This window comes from Hippocampus guttulatus, chromosome 4, assembly GCF_054856545.1.
Source record: "Hippocampus guttulatus isolate MCC_2025c chromosome 4, RoL_Hgut_1.0, whole genome shotgun sequence".
Taxonomy (NCBI): Eukaryota; Metazoa; Chordata; class Actinopteri; order Syngnathiformes; family Syngnathidae; genus Hippocampus; species Hippocampus guttulatus.
In genome coordinates, this window is record NC_141264.1 from 22,297,870 (window position 1) to 22,319,636 (window position 21,767).

At 41.9% G+C, this 21,767-nt stretch overlaps 1 protein-coding gene across 2 annotated transcripts in view; it reads right to left on the minus strand.

Annotated features, from left to right (window-relative positions):
- The window catches only part of LOC147206645 (alpha-1,3-mannosyl-glycoprotein 4-beta-N-acetylglucosaminyltransferase C-like), a 78,651-nt gene extending 65,035 nt beyond the window's left edge, over positions 1–13,616 (minus strand). For both annotated transcript variants that reach the window (XM_086109752.1, XM_086109751.1), the window contains exon 1: positions 12,969–13,616. The gene's annotated coding sequence lies outside the window, so the exon portion shown is untranslated. The remainder of the gene's footprint in view (positions 1–12,968) is intronic.
- Positions 13,617–21,767: the final 8,151 nt, after the last annotated feature.

The following is a 21,767-nucleotide window of genomic DNA, read 5'->3' on the forward strand; positions in this document are numbered from 1 at the left end:
CCTCCACATCAAGAGGAGCCAGATGAGGTGGCTTGGGCATCTGATTCGGATGCCTCCTGAGCGCCTCCCTGGTGAGGTGTTCCGGGCATGTCCCACCGGGAGGAGACCCCGAGGAAGACCCAGGACACGCTGGAGAGACTATGTCACCCAGCTGGCCTGGGAACGTCTCGGGATCCCCCGGGGAGAGCTGGAAGAAGTAGCTAGGGAGAGGGAAGTCTGGGCTTCCCTGCTAAAGCTGTTGCCCCCGCGACCCGGCCCCGGATAAGCGGTAGATGATGGATGGATGGATGGAAAATTAAAACTGTAAAACGACAATGAAAATGACAAAAATACCAACTAAAAAGTATACATACAAACGTAAAAATAGGATTATCCGTCCAACTGTCGACAGACCGAATGATTTGACATAGCGAACAACAACAAACATAACAAATCATCGACGAGAACAAACTCCGCTCTATCTTATACACCGAAGGGACAAAGCACGAGGTACGCCTCTTGCAAAATATAATTTTGCCTCGAAAATGACGATAGTGCTCTGATTTGAGAGGCTTTCATTGAAGAGAATTTTTATGAATGACCTCCTCTCCAACAATGTCAATCAAGCAAGACACTATCCAGGGCACAGCACTCCAGCTTTTGTACAGCCACAAAAGGGGTTTCTGAACAGCCGATAATTGATTTTGCAGTGAGATGTGGTCTATGTGGAGAGAACGGATGAGTCAATTATACTCGGGCACCTCAGAGCACCTCTCTCTAAGCTCAATAGAGGACATGGCATCCATGTCGAGGGGGAAAAGAAACACTTTGACGCTCCCAAAATTGACCCTTTTACAACATTTCACAAAAGTTCGAGAAAAGCTTCCAGGGATCAGCTTTGTTGCCAGGCAACTCCCAGAGCACCCTTCAGTGTCCGGGGCATTTTAGAGGCCAATATTCAAATATTCTCATGGTATATTGATCTTGAGGCAGCGGAGTTTAAAATAAAAAGCGCCGGCGCAGTCAAGATGCAGGGAAAAAAAATGCAGAGAATTATCATATTGTCATGGCGGAAATCTATAGCGTATATTCAAAGACATTGAGAATATACTGCATCATCGTTACTGCTCAAGGGAAAAAAACATTGCTAAGGAAAGTGTGTAAATCCTTCGAACTGTATCATGATATTATTAAGATTGTTGGAAAAATATCACAATGACACGTTACGATGTGATCGGAACCAATCCAATTACAATACAATGCGCTGCAATTACGATACGAAATGACACCGTGAGATTTGATAGGAGTGACTTACAACGATATGTTACAATAGAATAAGATGGAATATGATCAGAGGTGTTTAGAGTAGCCAAAAATTGTACTCAGGTAAGCATACCGTTACTTGTAAATGATATGGCTTCAGTAAGCGTAAAAAGCAAACAAATTCTTGAAAAAGTCATTCAGATGCCCAACAACATCACGTTAACTCAAACTTTTATCAATGTATTTCTGAATTTTGACTTGACTTTTGTTGGTAGCTTATTCCATTCGCGTGCGGCATCACAGATAAATGCCACTTCACCGTGTTTACTTTGAAACCTGAAGTCCAGTCACAAGACCACAGGCCACGGTAGCATTTCTGTAACATAAAAATGCTACCAAGCGGGATTCTAGAAAATCCCATGGGGGGAGGTGGGGGTTTGGGAAGCAAAGAAATGTATGTAATTGCTTGGTTGCACATTCTATCCACCAAGGCAGATCAAAAACAACAAAGTAGGACTTCTTATCAAAGCAGGCTGGTTTTATCTCATTAGCACAGATGCAGTCGAGAGGCTGGTGGGGGTTTGTACAGGGGTGGGCAAGTAGCGAGGAGGTGTTGCTTCCAGTTCCAAAGGGAAATGAAACAGTTTTGCCCATATTTGCTTTGTTATTTAGCTGGAAGAGCTAAAATTAATGACTCGCACTCTATTCATTACCGGCGCCGTAAACACATTAGTCCGATGAATCGTCTCCGAGCACACCTGGCCTTATCTGCGTTGGCGAAGGAGGCAGGCAGGCGGCCGGCCGGGCAGGCAGGCTGGCTGGCTGGCTCTCATCCTGCCAACGTGCTGCAGGCGTATGAAAGAAAAGGCGGCGCGGCGTTGATGGGATGCGTTACCTGCCACCTCGTCGGGGGCCCCGCAGCTGCCTCCCGGGAAGCCGTAAAGCATGAGATCTGTCAGTGTCAATTTCCCGCCTAATCTCGCCGCCGCCGAGCCCGCCTTCGCTCGCCAACACACAACACAGAGCAGCAGGAATTTCACCTGCGATAAGACAATCGGCAATCGACGCACGTTTGTTTGGCGACGTCCAGGTGGTGGGACAACACCACGCGGGCAAGGTCGAGGCAAGCGGCAGCCTCTTGATGTTTCCGAGACACTGCTCGTGTTGTGCACAGGCTGCGGGCGTATGACAGATAAAGCTTCTTACCGCAGTGTATGATATGATTTTAATGAATCTACAAAATGGTGATGATGTAAATAAACATGCAGCACGATTCGATTCAATATGAAACAGTTTACTCCACTTGCTATGTGATGCAATATAATACAATCCAATTAATTCCGATACAATATAATAAACAATAAGACACAATACAATACCCTTATCATTCATCCGAAAAAGGGAAAAAAAGTGATTCAATCCCATCAGGATACGATGCGATTCTAATATGATACAATGTGAGACATATTGAGGAGAATACGATTCACTCTCATTATGCAATGACAATTTGATTCATGATAACTACAATACAGGTTCGGGATGCAACAGAATCGGAGTCATTCCAGTTACGATATGATTCACTCCAGTGCAAAAGTAATATTAGAGGCGCAGCGATCAATCGATTAAACGGACAATTAATTGATTATGACATTCATTGATAATTACTTTTGAATTTTTTGAACAATTAACGGAGGTATGATTACGATACGATTCCAATTACGATAAAGAATTTGACTTGCGGTGCAATAATATACAATTCCAATGAAATCCATTATGATTCACTCAAATTACGATATGCCATGTTAGCATACGATTTACGCTCAAACGGAATGAAGTGATGTCATTATCAGATTCGTGCCACGTCGACGTTGATGACCGTTCAATTGCATGACATCCGTCACACTGACGACCAGTCACATTTACCAAAGTCCACTTTTGGCTGCGTCATCATCCTTAACGGACCCATTCCGAACCTGAAGCAGAATATCAAGCAGCGTCTTGGAATTAATGCATACAGAAATACTCCACGGCGCCATAAAATGTGGAGCTCTCCAGCTGCCTCTCACACTGACATCAATTATTATAAATTATGATACGACGCAACGTGATGCGATATGATGTGATTCACTTTTTTTACAATGCAATATGATTCAACTCAATTACAGTGGAATATGATACAAGGCACTGCTACCTGTATATGATGATGATGATGATGATGATGATATGATGATGACAACACAATACGGCGCAATAAAAGACAATCCTGTGTGATACGATTCACTTCAATTATGATGCATTGCGAAAGGATTCCATTCAGTTACGATACAATGAAATGCAATCTAAATACAATAAAATATCAAATAGCATAATAAGCGCTGCATTCATTCCTGCTACAATGCGATATGATGAGATTCAATTCGATACAATGAATCTGCATGATTGACTCTGATGACATTCCAACTGACTATATGACACACCACGATAGGATTCAACACGATGCAATATGACAACATATGGCCCAATCCAATAAGCGACCATTCATTCTGCTTGCTTTGCGATGCAATACGATTCAATCCAGTTTGAATACAATATGATGTAACATGATCAAACTATAAGACGCGATACAGTACGATACCAAGCAAGATGGGAGGTGATTCAATCCAGTTACAATATACGATTGACATAGTACAAGATACAATACGATACAATTCAATACGATTCACTCCACTTACAAGGCGATACAATTCACTTCAATTTCAATACGATACCACGCAATAAGATTGTCTCCACTTCGGACCTGCTTAACTGATATACGGTGCAATGAGTGTTAGTTATGATTCAAAACCACATTATTCGTTCATTCCAATCTTGACATGTAATGTGATACATGCCATCTACTAAATGACAGCATGATTTGCCCCAATTACCGTATTTTCCGGATGATAAGGCGCTTTGGAGTAGAAGGCGCACCTTCAATGAATGGCCTTAAAAAAAACCCTGTTTTCATGTATAAGGCGCACCGCATGATAAGGCGCCTAGAATAGAAGCTACACTAGTGGCTGCGGTTGCATTATGCATCCACTAGATGGAGCTGCGCTAAAGGCTTTACAGAACATTTAAAATATGACGTCCAGGAAATCTAAATATTGATCCATATATAAGGCACATCAGATTCTAAGGCGCACTGTGGGCTATTGAATGCTTTTAGGTGTGCCTTATAGTGCATAAAATACGGTACAATACGATGCAGCAGGATGATACGTCATGGTGACAGCCAACATGATGTCCACCGTCGTCATCCGTTATGGACCCATTCTCAAGCCAAGGTAGAATAAATAAGAGTGTACACATTTCTGTCATGTCTCGGAATTGATGCGAGCGGAAGCAACTCCGAGAAGTCGTAAAAATGCCGTGATCTCCCGCCGTTGTCTTTAAGCGGCGAGCTAACGAGCGTAGCGCACGGCGTGAGACATCATCCTTCATTCAAGGTTGTCAGGGGAGGAATTATCAGACTGCACGGCAGCTATGACTTGAAGCCAGAGAACAGATGTTGAATTCAAAGAGCTCAGGAAAAAAAGAGAAGGGGGGGGGGGGGGGGGAACAGCCTTTCACGAGCGATCTCAGCGGGCTCCTTGGAGACAAACTGCTAAAAAGGTAAAGAGGAGCATTCTGCACATTTCAGGGAATCTTTTCAGATCTGTTGCGGGGAGGGGAGTATAGGGGGAATCGACAAAAAAACAAAATCTATAATACAACAGAATAATTTTCCACCGACATTTTGCCAAAAGGACTAAAAGCATTTAGGATTTTTTTTTCTCTGAAAGACTTGCCTTTCTTGACCTCTTCTGGAATTTTAAAAAATATTTTTTTACTCATCTAAAGTTGAATACCTCTGAGATTTTGCTTTTTTTTCCCTTGCAACCTCAAGGTAGATTCGTCTCCAATTAATATTTAGTAGAAAGACAATTTAGACTCAAATTTAGAATCTGGTGCACATCTAAATTGGCTTTTATGTCTACAAAATGTTCACTGAACACTCAATTGTCTTTGACGGTTACAAAAACACACCTGAAGTCTTTGCCGTTTAAAATATTGTTTATTGAACATGAAATAATGTTTGCGTAAGGTGCAAGTTAGAAACGCAAACTTCTCTTTGTTGTCACAAAAACACAGCTGTCTGATTTTTTTTTTTTTTGGAAAATTCTATTTGATGACAAAGCATGTATGCGACGGTCATTCTTGCCTTGGATGTTGGCAAAAGTTCCATTCATTAAATCGTCTTCGGTGTTTCCAAAATGAAAAACGAAATGGTCTTTAATTTTTATCAAACCGCATACAGTCGGTTCATTGGAGACTCAATTGGTTGTTGACATTCACCAAAAGACTGAAAATTGTCTTTTGCGAAAACCAAAATGTGTACAGCGTTGTCTTTAATGTTTACAAAAAAGTATTAGGTTCAAGCATGCAAAATTGTTTCAAAAAACACTTAGTTAGCTTTTCTCGGGATGTTTTTGTTGGTATTTTTAAAAAAATATTTAGATGAAACAAGATCTCCTCCATTAATAACATTTGAAAACAATATTAAAAACAAACAAAAAGTATAGTGATTCACAATTGAAAAAGCTGTCATAGTTTCACACTTGAAGCCGCAAAAAAAAAGGTTTTTTTTAAGTGTTTATCTGCGAGTGAAACAGAAAAACCTGCTGTTAGCTTCTGCGTGTGTAGTTGCCGCTACACAATATACTTGTAAATGTTCAAATTGGATTAAGTGCTAGGGAACTTGTTCCCAGCTCACTGCGCACACCGGCTGGAAATTAGCATCACAAAGAGCAGAACATTAACACCGCACGCCTCCCGCTCCCGCTCACTTCCCGTACGCCCTCGACTGAAGGCAATGCGATGCGACCTTCAAAATCTGCGGGATGTTCATTAGCACTGGACCACTGAATTTGACTCTGTGCTAACCAGTGCGCTAGTAGTTAGCATGCTTACCTCACAGTTCTGAGGTTTGGGGTTTGAATCTCGGCTCCCTTATTCCTGTGTGAAGTCGTCCCCCCCCCCCCCCACACACACACACACTCCAAAGAAATGCAGCTTTGGTTCATGAAAGTATGAGTGTGACTCCCACAGACTAGCGAACAGTTCATCTCTACGCGCCCTGACATCGGCTGGTGACCAGTCAAGCTGAGGAAATTGCGCGTTTCTCGAAAGTTACTTCACAATGGTAAACGCAACAGCCATTCACAGGTTTGATAGTAGGGGGAACAAGGATGTGAAAAGAAAGCTTCCTGGGAACACGTGTTGTCAGACACCACGAATGTGAACGGACAAAGGAAGCGAGTGAACGGAGACGGAACACATGGATTGAAGGGACAAAACAAAATGATTTCCAACTGAAAGCGTGTTCTGACTGGCCCTTTTGTTGAAGGTACCGATGTAAACAGGAGTCTGGGAAGATAAGAAGGAAATGACAGAGACACGCTGTATGCTTGACTTACAAAATGGCGCTAACTCGCAAGATACTGTGCGGGTGGTCTAAGTCCCGTCAAAAATCAGTGCAGCTCCGGTTAAGCCCCTCCATCACTTTTTTGATATGTATCGGTTAAAAAACATTTTAGCTCTGGGAGAGGGGGAAAAAAAAAACTTCAGCCGTCCCTGATAACAGACCGAGGTAAAATATGGCGACGGGGGCCACATCCGATCTAGCTAACAGTCTGACTGGCCCTCAGAGGGACCATGAAGTCAAAGTAAATCGTAAAACGCGCTGTCATTTTATGGTGAAAGTTGCGATTTATTTTGCGATTTTTTTTGGCGATATTAGCGACTTTTCCGTCCCCTCCAGCAACTGTTATTCCAAAAAAAGTGTCGAGCAAAAAAATGACAGCAGGGGTCCTAAAGTTAGCAACGTTCCTTTGTCTATATGTGCCCCGCGATTTGTTGGTGGACCCCATCACGAGCCCAAAGTCCACTGGGACAGACTCCAGCTCACCTTTGACCTTACAAAGTCACATTCAGCAATGATAAAAAAGTTGTCTTTGATGTTTTCAAAAAAGACTCAATGTCTTTGAGATTCACATAAATTTGTTTTTTGGAGGATTAAGAATAGCCTTTGATATTTACAAAAGGCTTATTGATGACATGAAATTGTCTTTGGACTCGAAGCTGTCAGTGATGTTTACAAAATAATTCACATCAGATTCACTGAGGTTTTTAAAGTCTCTTTGATGTTTACAAAGAACTTAACGCAGACAAATAAATGATGCGTCCTTGCCGCTGCCGATTCTTTATCTCTGCGCTTGGGTCGTCTCAACTTGTTCAAACTTGTTGCGTTAGCCCGATAACATCGTGTTATCTGTGTGTGAGTGCACGCGTGTCGATGCTGGATTCATCATTGTAATGGAAAGCGCACGCCTTTTGCGAGGATCATATTTTAAATCAATTTTTTACGTGGGCTCCGGCAGCCTGCAGGAAGACAAGTCACCCAAGTCAACGGGAAAAGAAGTTGCGAGAAATAGAATGTCAGCAAGAGTGGAAAACAGCGCCTTCACAATCATACAAAATGACCATTCAGTGACGGCACAAAACAGCCAAACAGCAAGCCAACATTTAGTGCACAAATTGATTTTGTGCCATTTTTTTTTTTTTACACAAAAATAAATCCCCACAAAATTGTAATATTATTCCGGTATTATGTTTGTCCTGCATACCATTCCATAAATGTAAAAATTATAAGGCCTACTCACATTATGGTTTAGGACAGCCTAAGTCAACTAATCCATGTCTTCCATCTAGTGGTTAATAGGAATATTACAACTTAAACCTATACAGTGGAGCCCCACTACTTGTGGGGTGATAGAGAAAAAAAATCTGCGTAAAATGGACGTCTATTGAAATGTATTGGATTTTTTATTTTATTTTGGAAACCCTCCAAAAATCTTCAAATAAACCTCCAACATACATTTTCCATAAAACACCACATTATCAACATTTCGCATCGATAAAAATAGGGCTGAATTGCACATCCAGATAAGTTGAAGAGCATGTAAAAAGAAACGCAGGCGTCATCTGCACTAAAACAACCGAAGCGCACCTTCAAGAAAAAAAAAAAGGGGGAGAGCAGATCTGCCGCCAGCCGCTGACCCAACCTGACCCATTTGTGGCTGATTTATGCTTCACAGGCCCTCAGCAGACACAACTTTATTCTGCCGGGGTCATAAATCTCAGGCTCCTCAGTGCCCATCAAGTGACCAGACAGACCTCTGCCTCTCCCCGTCCGTCATACACTGACACTACCTCCGCTTCTTTTCAAGGATCACCTGAGCCACATCCTGGGCACTTCATCAGCCTGAGCAGACAAAGGCGGCAAACACTTTCTTCATAAAACAAACTGTGAAGATGGTCATAAAACACTGCTCATTACATTGAAGAATAGAAACCATTTGTTGTTTGAAAAATGTTTCCGTTATTCGGTGGGGTTCATCGAATTACATGACTTTAAATTATACAAGCTAACATTAGTTTTGTTGGCTCAGGACTCAGTTCTCTTGGCGCTTGCGTAAACGTTTACCTGAAGGTTCCTTCAAGATGCTGAATTGTCTTTGTTGGGGAGGAAAAATGCACATTTGGTTCTTCCAAGAGGAAATTGTTTGATTACGCAAAAACACACGAGGTTGACGGACGAATCTCAATTGGTCTTAGATGTTTCCAAAAACGCAAATTTTAGGACTTTATATGTTGGAAGCTGAAATGTCTTTTGATGTTTACAAAAAATATATATGAGCGTCAGTGAGGAACTAAACTGTCTTGGAATTTTCAGAATGCATTTAAACAATGTTTAGAACACTACCCCCCCCCCCCCCCCTCTGCCAAAAGCTTCTACTTGGCGCACGATGACGAGAAGTGTCACGCCAAGCTAATTAGACGTACGGGTGACAGAAGCGGGACACGGCTCCATAATTCATGAGCGCCATTGATGTGGCGACAGCATGCAGATGCCCACCTGAGGAAAGAGCGGAGGAGTTTGTGGTTAGGAGAGATGGAACATGGGACTTTATCTCCTCATCTCTGCCATTTATTGATCGAGGCGACGCGGCGGCGGCTTCAAAACGTGCGGCAGGTAAAAAGCAGGGTTGCGGGGAAAGCTGCCTAAACGGAAGCGACGGGCCATCTGAAATGTTTGTTCACGAGTTAGCGGAATGAAAAAAAAACCCTTCAGTTTCAATGCTCATAAATGTGCTCTGGAGGCTCTTGTGAACGATGTTACTAAGTTACAGAATCACGACACAAATGGTTCGTCGGCAAAGTTTGAAAACAACACCGGACACACAAAGTTCAGCACGTGAATCATTAGCCTTGACAGAAAAATGTGCGTTAGCTTCACAGAAGACTAGATTGCCATTGTTTTCAAAAAATAGGATCATAGAAGATTCAGAAATGTCTTTGTTGTTTTTAAAAATGACATTAACTTCTGTTGACAACTGTACATGGTCTTTGATGTTTTCAGAGAAACGATAACACCTTTGTTTCACGACAAAAAGTCTTCAAAGCGTTAACGGTGTCGACTGAACTGCTTTTGAAGTTTTCAAAAAAAAAAAACAACACAAAAATGTGCTTTATTGAAGAGTTGACAATCTTTCAAGAGTTACAAAAACACGATGCTGGCCTCGGTTAAGGACGTTGACGTTTTCAAAAATTGTGATTTTATCTTAATGGAGAAAATTATTACATTGTCTTTTTTAAACATAGTTTTCGCTTCGGAGAACCTAAATTGCCTTTGCTTTTCACAAAAACATGTACACGGTCTCTCGTGACAAACTAAACTGTTTTTTCCCCCAAAACATTCACATTCACTTCATTGAAATATCTTTTGATTTTTTTTTCCCAAATACTTTTATGTCATGATTTGACTAAGACTCGAAATTGACTCGATGTTTCCTAGAACATGTAAAGTCTGCAAGGTTGAAGTCATACATGAGGGGCATCAGCAGCGTTTCTTAAGTTTGTGCGAGTAGAATGAGTCACAGGGACCTTTTTGACCTCCACTACGGCAGATAATCAACACTGGGAAAGGAAAACAAGGGGTGTTATGGGGGTGGAGGGGGTGGGCGTCAAGAGACACCACAACCAATATTGCTCACATTTGTCTAAGCTCTCGCGGAAGATTCTTGGAAAAAGGACAACAATTGGGATACAGTCGCCGTATAGACAGGAAGCTAGTCGACACAGACAAGGTCGGTCGGTTAAGAGAATTGCTGTTTGAGAATTCAAATTAAAATGATGTTACAAAAATATATATACTGTATATATTAAAACGAAAGGAATGCATTTCAATGAACATCGCTGAAAGACTCGTACATGAGCGGATAAAGCGAAGAACATTTCATTAAAGTTACGTACAACAAAATGTACATAGTGTACATAAATTAAATACCTGTAGCTAATTAAGAGACCGGCTATGTCTAGTTCAGCCCAGAGTGGATAGCAAATGTTCTTAATTACAGAGACTGGGGAGCGCAAGTCTAATCCGGAAAAAAAAAAAAATCTTAAAATGCATCGACTTTTAGGACCATTCGAGACAGCGAAGAATTTGAATATTAATCCGAGTGTCGTCTCACTTACTCCATATTTATGTTCATAAGTTTTGATACTGCACGGCGCATTTTAATTAACCCCGGGACGTGCATCAAGGAGGAGTGTTCTATTACATTTACAGGCAATGTTGATGCAAAATAGGGATACAATATGTACAAAATGTTTGACCACATGGCTCGCTGCATTACAGTATGAATCCTGTTCATTCTGAGCTGTATGCTGCCAATCATTTCAGGGTAGGGAACACCGTGCCCTCTTATTAAAAACTAAAAATCCTGTTTATGTTGAATGAGCACAGCACGTCCAACCGCTTGCGGTGAGGCGCGTTGCTTCTTTTCTTTCCAGGAATTTTGGCTTTATGATCTAAGAGACTTGACATCCATGAGTTCAAAGGTCGTATATATTTTTAGATTGGTGCTGACTAAGAGACATCTGGCATTTCTTCCCCTTAAGAACACTAAAATGAAAGAAAGCAAAAAAAATATTAATAAAATAAAAGGGCTCTCCGAGAAGCTCTGTCCACCTCTGGTGACCCCTAGTGGGCCGGCAGCAGGAAGTAATGAGCCACTGTTTGGCTGGGGAGTGATGTGGGGGGGCTGCGGGGTTTTAGGGGTGAGGACGCCAGCGGCAGAAACCCAAACGTGATGTAATTCCTCCGTCGCTTTGTGAAGAAGGAAGCCTGACCTTGTGGAAGTGTGACTCCTCCTTTTGGTGTTTCATGTGATTAAAACCCACAACAACAGTCTCTGGTTTGAGCAGAGAAAGGGACAGAGAGAGCCAGCAGCCGGCAGCACCAGAAAGTCACACACACAAGAACAAAATAAATGTTCCGGTGATAAAAATGCTGAGTTTTGATTTAGAGGGCCGTGTTTCTTAATATGTTGTCCCATTTCTCATGGAGCTGCCGCCACACAAATAGCAGAAGAAGGGCGGTGAGTGTGGCAGCAACATGAAATCTCACACACGGGAACGACAAGAATTTTACAAAAGAGTAATGCTCATTTTTGACGGACACAGCACTTTTTTCTACACAGAGCACCTATCCAATATTGTGGAGGTGCTGCCACACACAGCAGAAAAAGGACAGAGGGAGTTGGCAGCAAAAACTAAGTCAAATAAGCTAATGACAAATTTTCAAGAGTAAAAAGTAAAGCTCCATAACAATAACTAAAGCCGTAAGTAAGTCATGAGGTTCATTAATAGTGATAACTAAAACAACTTTGTAGTCCTCAGCAAAATCATCGCGAGTAATTGGTAAATGGCAGTAGGTAAAGCAATCAACAGTTATAAATTGGGATGGGCCAGTACCGATACCAAAAGTATCGGCATCGGACCAGTACTAGCCTTATTTTTAAGTATTGCGGAGGCTGCGATACAAGCCACCCATACTTAAGGCAAAAGGAAAAAAAGACATCGAGTACTTATACTGTGAACATTTGACATATCGGTGAATCATAATCTGCATTACAGAAATTATTTTTGTCCAATTTTTTGTTGCCGTTGTGTTAATTGAAATTTGCGAAAAGTACTAGAGCAGGGGTCTCCAATCCTGTTCCTCCACGGCCGGTGTTCCGGATGTTTTCTTTGTCCCTGCTACAACACACCTGATTCAAATGAGGTCTGCAAAAGCTGGCTAATGATCTTTCATTGAATCAGGTGTGTTGCAGCAGCGAGTTATGGAAAACAACCAGGAAATCGGCCCTCGAGTTAATAGGTATCGAAGACCCCTGGACTAGAGGTATCGGTGAGTACTCAAGGAGAGAATACTTGTGCCGGTAACGATCAGGAAAAGTGAGAGTAAAAAGTTAAAAAAAACAGTCATAAGAAAAACCTTGCTAAAGCAAACAAAGCAAACCATGCAAATAAATAACTCAAGCCATCAATAGTTAAAGGCAAAATCATTAAGTCAAGCCATCCACAGTATTGAGTAAGTCAATAGCAATAAGTAACGCTATCAAAGGTAATAGTAATAATTAAATCCACCCAAAAATTAAGTAAAGTCATCCCCCCATAAAAACCATTAAGAGTAAAAACCAATCAATGATTGTAAGTAAAGTCACCGATAAAAACAAAGTCATGCCGATTGACTCGCACGTCCACATTCACTTACGGACATGCGCGCGCGCGTCACTCACCTTCACGTCAGCACGACGCCGATGTCTGCCACAGAAATGCCGGAGCTCGGGTAGCACAGCGCCAGGCGACCCCACCACAAAGCACCGGTCGGGCGGCGCTGTAGCCGCGAACGTCCGCACAAGGCGTCGGCACCTCCTCCTTCTCCTCTCCACCCCTTGCCGCCTCGTCCGGTGCCAACCTCGGTCCACTTTTTTTTTTGGAATTAATTTCTTCTTCTTTTTAATTTTTTTAAAAATATTTTTTAAATTATTTGTTCGCTTTGCCGTCCGAACTGCTGCCGTGTCCCAGAGGTGCCATCAGTCGGGATTCTGAGCGCGTCTGCCGCTGCGCTCTCGGAGCGGATGCTCGCGGCGGCGCGGAGCTGAGAGCTCGGGAGGGGCGGTGCGAGAGTGAAGCAGATTGGAGGGAGAAGTGGAGAGATCGCTCCAGCTGTGTGCACGCTTGTTCATCGAGACGAGGCTGGCCTGGACAAACCTGTCAAGAAGCACGCGCACACTCACTAAATTAACGTCAACGATAACAAGACTTCGTATAAGCAATGTTTTTTGGGAAATGGAAAAGAGCCCATCGAAATAGAAATACTCAGTTGGTTCAAACATACATACCAATCAATTGCTTGATCTGAGAAGCTTATAATTTTGGGGAAAAGAGCCCATGCCGAAATAAAAATGCTCAGTTGGTTCAAACATGCATACCAATCAATTGCTTGATCTGAGAAGCTTATAATTTTGGGGTGGTCTGTTAGTTGTCAGAAGCAGGTTGCAACAGAGATACACAGAGACTGGAGCAGTTACAGAAAGGAATAGAACTGGACGTCCCTGGGAATTTTCGTGGTTCAAAAATACCTGTTGGGAATTCTGCGGTTCACCTGCTTATCACATGCATATTTGTTGTCGTTAATTTGGTCACAATTGGGAAGTCACTTGTTGCTAGGCAGGATTCATGGGGCTGAATGCACTTGGACACCAAATTCCAATCAAATGTATTTCTAGGAATTGATCTTAGTTTTTAATCAGTTCATTTGGCCTTTGGGTGAGGTCACTTGCTGCCTGGCAAAATTAATCAGGATTTACTTGCAACAAACTCCAATAAAATAGATCTAACTGGTAGCTCCGTCATTATGTCAACAATTTGATCCGTTTGTTGATTCGGTCCATTTGTGAGTTCACTTGTCACTTGACAGAATCCAGTGGGCTCAATCACCTGCCATCCAGTCCAATAAAAACAGTTGTACCTAATTAATGCGTCACAAGTGCGGTTTCCTTGGCAGAATGCAAGGATTACCGTATTTTCACGACCATTCGACGCACCGTATGGTTGGGCGCAGTCTCATTAATGGGTGCTATTTCTGTATTTTACACATGGACAAAACGCACTGTATTATTGGGCGCGATTTTAAAGTGGTAAAACATACGCCAGTTTAAACATACGGCATGCATGCGCGCACGCTAAAAACACGTTAGCTTGTAGCATACGGTAGCATGCCAAGACATACAGATACAAGCTAAAAACACGTTTTTAAAAAGGCAACGAAGCAAAACGGAGTTCCGTTGTATTTTATTTAGCCATCGTACAATGTACTCACGTTTTTCGATCAATCATCACCCAGAAATCCATCAAAGTCCTCATCCTCTGCATCAGAATTGAACAATTGTGCAAGTACCGGTAATCCATCAAAAACGCCGTGTTCCCTTTCGTTGTCAGTCACTCTCATTGCCATGTGGCTCCACAGAAATGATGCCGGCTTTGCCAAAAACTCGAACAACAGTGCAAGCAGACACGTTCGTCCAAGCAGCCACAATCCATTCGCAAATTGTGGCGTAACTCGCCCGGCGCTGCCTCTCACTCTTTGTAAAGTTGTGTTTGCCATCGATCATTCATTGTTCCCATGCCGCTCGCAACTTTACTTTGAACGCCCGGTTGATGCCGATGTCCAGCGGTTGGAGTTCTTTAGTCAAGCCTCCGGGAATAACGGCAAGCTCAGAGTTCATTTGCTTGACTTGGTTTTTCACCGCTGCTGTGAGATGGGCACGCATGCCAAAAGCATAACCGATGGCTTGAAGTTTGAACTGAGCTTCGTAGGCGTGTCTCTTTGTAGAATTTATTTTCGGGGGTTCTTAGAAACCAAAACCGAAGTTGTTTTGCAACAATGCACATAGCCACACTCTATACAGGTGTTGGTACCTGCTTGTAGCGTCGCTTTAGCGTCCACTTACACGCCCACCCTTCACTCATTGGCGGCCTGCTTCCCCGCATGCCTGTCACTCACGTCTGCCTTTTCTCTCTCTTTCTCTCCATATATGTATATATACACGCCCACCCTTCACTGATTGGCCGACTTCTTTGCCGCATGCCTGTCCACAGTCACTTCCGCCTTTTCTCTATATAAACAGCGTGTCGGCTTTCAGTCAGGTTTTGGAACTCAGCGCATAGACAAGACGCTCCGCCTCATAAGGCGTCCTGTCCATTTTGGAGAAAATTTTAGACTTTTAATGGCGCCTTATAGTCGTGAAAATACGGTACATCATATACTGTACATAATAATAAATCATTTGATCAAGTTACACTTTTGTAAGGTCACTTAGTGATTGGCAAAATTCATGAGGTGCAATATTTGCTCACCACTAACCATTATAATAGATTTCACAGTAACAATTAAAACGACAGTAAAAAATAATAATAATAAAATATCAGGAATTCACTAACACCTCATTGCTCAGTAAGATAAGCAATATGTGAGAAACCGCAAGTGGCTCCTCTTATTTCCTTTCCTTCTTATTTGTCTGCTCACAACCATAACACATGATTGTGTTCATCTACTTTGTACATAACAATTAGCAAAAAAAATATTAATGCAGAACACTTTTTTAAACCCTTATTATTTTCCATCACATTTGCATCGAGAAACACTGATTAACCGTGGCACGTTCCGTTTGGCGTCAGCACGCGGAAATTATGTCGATTGTCTTGCACATTAAAATGCTGATTGTATTATTTAAAAAGCCAGCCGGCAATTATTCCCATTCTGTTTTACTTTCAAATCAATTTCTTTCATAGCGTTGATGAGCGATGACAGGCGCAAATGGAAAATTGTTCTGTTCATGTGTGTAAAACAACTGCCCATTAATACATACTTTCAGTTTTGAAAAAATAAAAATAATGGAAAGTCTATTCGGTCCAAAAGAACCAAACGTAGAGGCAAACGCTAGCTGTCTTGCTAGCAGCTAGCATGCTAAGATAATGTAGAAGTCAACTTAATTGTTCAATTTTTTTTCATGTCAAAAAAGATGGACTAAAATGCCCACCACCAGAAAGTCCAATCCTAGAAATGAAACAAAAACCCATGGAAATGTGAATTGTATTACTGTCGCAGAGGCTTTACTTTGCTTTTTCTTTGGCTTTTCTGAAAACACAAGGAGCAGCCTCACAAGCTGTGTTGAGAAGAAGGCAATAGTTAACAGCGGGAAGCAGGGTGCTTTGTATTCCTGATGCCTGTCAACATGGCCCGGTATCATCTGGTATGGCCGACAGCCCAGGACTGCCACTGACAATGAAACGTACACACAGTGAAATATTTCAAGACGCCGCGTCGTTGACTCTGTCCCAGCAGCAGTAAAAAAAAAAATAAAAAGCCTGTAAAACATTATGGCTTGTGCAGAACTTGAGAAGGAAACAAAAAATGGAAAGCAGTGGAGAAAGCTTATTAAACTCATAAAAAGTCATGTATCCGATCAGTCTTTGGATTCTTTAGTGAAATGTTCTTGTCTTTTTAAATTAAAGCTGTTCCTTTATGCTGTACAGACACTGTTTGAGGTCAGGTTGACAGTCATATAGGTGGAAAAAGTGAACCAGTTGACCAATAATTCAATAAAAATACAATTAACCATCAAGTACAAAAGAAGATGTTCATGTGATGTCGAGCGTGCGGCAGTGGAAGCTAGCATGCTAGTGGAGGCTCGTGTGCAGGTTGAGGCTCGTGCGCTAGTGGAGGCTAACGTGGGAAGTTGTGCGATAAGCTAGCGCGGGAATTTGACGCCGAGGGTTGACACGGAAAGCCAATGCGGGACGCTAGCATAGCCGCTAAATCTCATTATCCAGTGGTACTTCACAGAGAGACTGAAATATGACTGACTAGTTATCTCTCTCTCTCTCGCTCTCTCTCTCTCTCTATATATATATATATATATATATATATATACATACATATATATACTGTACATATATATATTCTTTGATGCTGGCTGAAATGGAGTCTATAGACGGAGTTTTTACTCAATGTAAATGACAGAAATGGTAAAAACCAAGTCCATTTTTGTGTTGGTGGTTGGTGTACCAAATGGCTCCCTGAGGTAGCATTGTTGAAGCAAAGCAACGGTCATAGGATAGCTTGCGGGCTTTTGAGAATGGCTTGGGAAAAGCCGGAGTGACAATTAGCGGAGTGACGCATCTGGATGAGTCACGCCTTACGGTCGAATCACCACCGTGCCACTTAGAGCCAAAAATAGCTCAGAACGCTTTTGAAACAACACAAGAGTCAAAACTCAACATAATGCACTACTTACCAAAACACAACATTTCCTCACATTTCTTTTTCACTCGGATGGTGATAATTAAAGAAGGGCTGTTGTCACTGTCATGCTGCATGAGTCCCGACAGTGAATGGTTTGTTTGGGCATAATCTCTGATTTCTTTCCAATTGGTGTGACTGAAAACGATGATGAAGAAAAATAGCACTCTATAGTATTATACTTAAAACATATATATGCACACGGTAGTTACATAATTAAATACAACCATTTTTGTCACCCTTTTTCCTTTTCATTCACTTTGCATTCTGTTGTATGCACCATGGCCACCTGAGGGCAATTTAATACCAACTTATCAGTACAGCAAAATATTAGTCATTCCTTGCAAAGGACAAAGAATATATGCCTGTCACAATTGTTATATCAGTCTACATGTTGCAATGTTGGCCGTCAGGTATCCATTGCTTAATGGTACCGCCATACAGATGCTAATTGTTAGCCCATGTGCCTAAGACATTTCTTTTGTATGCTAGCATTAAGATAGAGGTAGCGGGAGTACCTTCGACTGAGAGTGGGAAAAATGATACGATGAGGCATCCAAAAAGAGAACAAATAAGTTTTCTCTGATTTCTTTCCACTAGGATAGAGATAAATCCCAAAGATGATAGCCAAGGGCTGCTTTCGGTATTTTGCTGCACAAGTCATGACAGTCCAGGGAATGCTGCTATGCATCTAAAACAAACAAGGACATTTTCTCTGATTTATTTCCAATTGGATAGCCCAATGTTGCATTGCCATGGTCAGAGTGCCTGGGATGCTGTTCTGCATTTAAAACAAAACAAGACATTTTTTCTAATTTCTTTCCACCTGCAGCACTATTTATCACAAAGAAGAAAATCACGAAGGGCTGTGGTCGTTATTACAATGCAGTGGTCATCCCAGTGCACCGTTTTCTGCAGGAAATGGAATCTTTTTTTTCTATGTAACACACAAATTTAAAGAACCAGATGAGGCACGACTGGTTAGTACACCCGCCTCCCAGTACATAGGTCATAGGTTTGATTCCAGGCCCGGCCTTCCTGTGTGGAGTTTGCATGTTCTCCCTGTACCAGCGTGGGTTTTCTCGAGGTACTATGGTTTTCTCTCGAAAACATGCACGGTACATGAACTGATCTACGTTGTCCCTAAGTGTGATCGTGAGTGTGCATGGTTGTTTGTCTATTCGTTCCATGCGGCTGGTTGGCACCCAGTTCAGGGTGTACTCCGGCTACTACGCAAAGTCAGCTTGGATCGCCTCCCGCACGTCCGCGACACTCTTGAGGAAAAAGCAGTTCGGATAATGGATGGAAGGAAAAGAACCAGATGTAGTCAACATATCAATGCAGAGTGATTTGAACAACAGCGTTGACATTTTACTAATTGCGGCCTTCACCGGGCACTGGATGGATTACACTCATTCATTAGAAACAAATGTACACTGATGGGCGAGCTAACAGCCATGCTTCTAATTGTGGAAGCTAATTAACATAACAAGGGTTGTCCAAATGAAGCAAGCAATAATGTATTCTCTGTACTGAACAATCCAGCTCACATTAGTAACTCAACATGAGTTTAGCGCGAACCAAAAGCTCTCCTGAGTTTACAGCTAATACAAGTTACCTTGTAGCAGACAAAGATGTGTCTTTTACAGAGTCCTAAAAGAGAGTAATAACACTTCAAATTAGTAGCATAAAATCAACATTTTGGTTAAAGAGCTAACAGCAGATAAAAGATGCTAAAAGAGAGTAATAACACTTCAAATTACTAGCGTAACGCATTAGCAGGCGCTAAGTAGGTCTAAACAAACTTAGCAAACTGAAACAAGCCTCTTTAGCTGAGCTAGCTAACAGACGGTTTGTTTGTTTGTTTGTTTTAGCTTATGGGGAGTTACTAGGCCTCACATTTGTAGCATAACATTTGCATTTTGATTAAAAAGAAGGCAAAAGGTGTGCATTAAAATGATTATTGTCACTATATGGCTTACTGCCTACCTTTATACGGAGCTAACTAGGTTTATGTTAACATTGCAACTGAGAAATAGCCTCGTTAGCTGGCAAACGGGCAGTAACTTGGCAAACCAACTCAGTCAATACAAATGTTAAAATTTGGAGCTTCAAGCTAGCCTTGGTAGCTGAGCTGGCTAACAAGGCTTAGGCAATAATTAGGCCTCAATCGTGAAGCATATTGTTAGCTCTTCTGTTATTAAGTAGCATTAAGAGATGGCTAACATGAGTACATTGAGCAAACATTAATTCAATGGATAAATGGATAACGGGCATTTCTTATCATTAATCACTTTCTGTCGCAAACCCCCCCCCCCCCCCCCTGAAACTACACACCAGATATTTTCACTTTGATTGCAAGGTACGCAACAGGAACTGATGGTGGCCGGATGTTGTGAAGTTCATCGAAAAAGTAAAATAAAACAGTAAAAAAAAAAAATCAACCCAATGATGGCTCATAAATTGACAAACTTGACCCAATCCAAGATAGAACTGCATCTACTTTTTGTGACATTCCTGTTTGGTGGCGTGCTGTGACATTTTTTACAAATAGAGAATACTGTATGTGCCATGACTCAATATAGTTCTGTAAATGGTGATCTGTATTATTTGATGTATTTTGTTTTTTGGGGTTTTTTTGGGGGGGGGGGGCGATTCTGACGAGTGTTGTTTGTTGTCACGTAAGCGCCTTAAGTGTGTTAAGGTAGCGCGACACTCGTCAGAATCGCCTCCATCCCTTTTCTGTTGATAAATGTTTACGGCACTACATTAAGAGCAAATTACCTCTCCTTCTCGAGGCCGTGTCATCGTTCATTCGTGGGGGCCGCTGTCGTAAATTTGTTTTGCGGCACTTGGGCGGAAAGAATTAAGGGACATCTATCTTGTGGATGGGTGGTTGAAATGACAACTTGGCCTCCTGTAGGACACAGGCTGCATTGTGGAGTAACAGATTGGTGTGTCTTGTTGTCTTCGTGGTTGGTGGCGAAGGCGGGCCCACCACTTGCGCACGACCGTGCCGTGTCTTCTCCTGTGTGAGCACAGATGACAGGCTCGTGAGGAGAGGACTCAAAGCGAGTCCTCAGCGCTTTCACTTAGCAAAGATTTACAATCGGCTTCAAACAAAATGCATGCCAATCCCCACTGAATCTAATATTAGTCCTTGTGCATCAAGGATAGGAAATAAGCTAAATAAGTTAAGGCAGGTGGTTTGTTTCTGCACTAAAAAATAATGCCTGAATAATGACAGTTCCGGGAAGCCGGATCAAGGCTGTCAATATGACGTGGTCCGTCTAAAATGTATTAATTGACCTTGTATATTGTAAATTTTGATCGAGGGCCAAGGCGGAGAAATTATCGCACGCCACCCCAAACTTTAGATTTGACCTGATGATTTGAAGAAACACTGATGCCACAGAACCTACATGGTGAACGTTAAGTTGTTCTCTTGCATATTTGTGAGTTTTAAGTGAAACATGTTTTACTCCGTCGCACCAACTACATAATAACAGATCTGGAAAGCACAAATCAAGGCCTTTAACATGACATATGAGTGGATGTAGTTTCTCACAAATTGATTTTTGACTTTGTTACAGGTAAATGGGAAAACGAGAATTCGCGCCATGCTGCTATTTTACTAGGGGTAAGCAAGTCACAAATCAAGTCATACAGTCTTACAGATATTAAAGTTTTAGCCACTTTGCACTCAGTATCTGTACTTGTGTTAGCTGTGCTCATGGCACAGAACTTGAGTCCGCCACCTCTGGTAATTAACATTTTGCAAACATGCCTTACGGAGAGTGACAATGTTCAACAGGAGAGATTAGCATCTTTAATGACGTTTGGCCAAAGATCACTCGCCGCTTGACGGGGCCTCCTCTGCCGCTAATCCCGCTAAACCTCCCCTCTGGTGGACTACTGCTACTTATTTTGAATGAGCAGCTCTGGATTCATCTCAACGAAAAATGTTGCCACCGAATTGATGTTTGATATTGTTTCAGTTAAAATCTGGACTCCAAGAAAGCTGTTTGTAATATTTCGGTTTTATGATTTTGTGATGTGAAATGGTCAAATGTGGCTAATGTAATGTCTCTACAGAATAAATATTAAGTTTTAGCGTATTAGTCTCTTGAAAAATGGATAAGGTTGCTAATGACTCGACGGACCGTCCTTCGCGGCTAAACCTGCTCGCTAAACCTCTCACTGGTGGCTCACTGCAACAGGATGGCCATTT